We start from the raw sequence: 2,500 nt of genomic DNA, 5'->3' as shown, positions 1-2,500 counted from the left end.
GTCGGGGAAATCGGCAGCGCAGATTTTTCGATGAACATGGGCTGGAAGATGGACTGTCCAGGCCAGGCAGGGAAATTCGTCAAGGGGACACGCTGACGAAAGTAGGCTCGTCGGTGAAAATCGGCAGCGCAGATTTTTCGACGAACAGGGGCTGGATGCTGGACCGGCCGGGCCAGGCAGGAAAATTCGTCAGGGGGGCACGCTGACGAAAAGAGGGGCTGCCGCGTGGAAAATCGGCAGCGCAGATTTTTCGACGAACATTCGTCAGGGGGGCACGCTGACGAAAAGAGGGGCTGCCGCGTGGAAAATCGGCAGCGCAGATTTTTCGACGAACAGGGGCTGGATGCTGGACCGGCCGGGCCAGGCAGGAAAATTCGTCAGGGGGGCACGCTGACGAAAAGAGGGGCTGCCGCGTGGAAAATCGGCAGCGCAGATTTTTCGACGAACATTCGTCAGGGGGGCACGCTGAGGAAAACAGGGGCTGCCGCGTGGAAAATCGGCAGCGCAGATTTTTCGACGAACATTCGTCAGGGGGGCACGCTGAGGAAAACAGGGGCTGCCGCGTGGAAAATCGGCAGCGCAGATTTTTCGACGAACAGGGGCTGGATGCTGGACCGGCCGGGCCAGGCAGGAAAATTCGTCAGGGGGGCACGCTGACGAAAAGAGGGGCTGCCGCGTGGAAAATCGGCAGCGCAGATTTTTCGACGAACAGGGGCTGGATGCTGGACCGGCCGGGCCAGGCAGGAAAATTCGTCAGGGGGGCACGCTGACGAAAAGAGGGGCTGCCGCGTGGAAAATCGGCAGCGCAGATTTTTCGACGAACAGGGGCTGGACTGGCCGGGCCAGGCAGGAAAATTCGTCAGGGGGGCACGCTGACGAAAACAGGGGCTGCCGCGTGGAAAATCGGCAGCGCAGATTTTTCGACGAACAGGGGCTGGACTGGCCGGGCCAGGCAGGAAAATTCGTCAGGGGGGCACGCTGACGAAAGTAGGCTCGTCGTGGAAAATCAGCAGCGCAGATTTTTCGACGAACAGGGGCTGGACGCTGGACTGGGCCAGGCAGGAAAATTCGTCAGGGGGGCACGCTGACGAAAACAGGGGCTGCCGCGTGGAATGGCAGCCTACACGCAGATGCGAATTCGGCAGCGCACGATGGCTTGAGCAGGTCATGGGTTCGACTTGGCGCGATCTGAAACCTGGACGAGGGACTGTCGACGCTGGACGAGCCAGCGCGGTGGCCTGTCGTGCCCCGTTCAGGGGGGGCCTGCCGCGGAGACAGCCCTCGCGGGCTCGACAGCGCAGGCCAGCGTCCCCGACGTCGCTGGCCGCGGCAGGCGAGCTGCCGGGGTTCCCGCATTCCTACAAGAAAACGTCGTGCTTTCCACATGAAACCAATCCAGTAAAATCAGCCATATTTTTATGAGGCTGCCCACTGAATTTGGGGTCATTCCGGGCCGGTTCCTAGTTTTGCGGATTTACTCGATTTCTAATGGTAGGAAAATTAAAACAAATACTTCCCGACCTCGAAAAATTCTGGGAAAATTAATGAAGGTGGATTGGATTTTTGCCAACCTCTCTGCAAAATTTCAGCTCAAAATACCAAGAAATGAATTTTTTAGAGGGGGGGTGACAGCTGGGACCTAGTAGTGTCTCCCCCTGCCAGAGCTGCAATGACACTTATTGCTCTTTAGGGAGCCACCAGGCCGGCGCCCCTCAAAGACCACACGCGCGCGCGCGCCCGCCCGCGCTGGGCGCTGGGGCGCTGGGGCCTGAGGGCCTGGGGCCCTTGGGGGCCCTTGGGCGCTTGGGCGCGCGCGCGCGGCCCCCGCAGCCATGCCGCGCCGCGCGACGCGCGGACAGCCCCTGCTGGCTTGCTCTCTCGCCCGCGGGGGGGCTGCCTTCGGGCCCTGGCCCCCCGCGTTCTGGCCTGCCCCCTGCGGGGGAGAGGCTAGGCGCTGCAGGGGCCAGCCCGACGTCGCTGGCCGCGGCAGGCGACAGCCCCTGCTGGCTTGCTCTCTCGCCCGCGGGGGGGCTGCCTTCGGGCCCTGGCCCCCCGCGTTCTGGCCTGCCCCCCGCGTGGGAGAGGCTAGGCGCTGCAGGGGCCAGCCCGACGTCGCTGGCCGCGGCAGGCGACAGCCCCTGCTGGCTTGCTCTCTCGCCCGCGGGGGGGCTGCCTTCGGGCCCTGGCCCCCCGCGTTCTGGCCTGCCCCCCGCGTGGGAGAGGCTAGGCGCTGCAGGGGCCAGCCCGACGTCGCTGGCCGCGGCAGGCGAGCCGCCGGGGTTCCCGCATTCCTACAACAAAACGTCGTGCTTTCCACATGAAATCAATCCAGTAAAATCAGCCATATTTTTATGAGGCTGCCCACTGAATTTGGGGTCATTCCGGGCCGGTTCCTATTTTTTCCGATTTCCTCGATTTTTAATGGTAGGAAAATAAAAAAAAATACTTCCCGACCTCGAAAAATTCTGGAAAAATTAATAAAGTTGGATTGGATTTTTGC

The sequence above is a fragment of the Populus nigra genome, chromosome 2 (assembly GCF_951802175.1).
Source record: "Populus nigra chromosome 2, ddPopNigr1.1, whole genome shotgun sequence".
NCBI classification, from domain to species: Eukaryota; Viridiplantae; Streptophyta; class Magnoliopsida; order Malpighiales; family Salicaceae; genus Populus; species Populus nigra.
The sequence above is the reverse complement of the archived record's forward strand: the minus strand, read 5'-3'. Positions refer to the sequence as shown.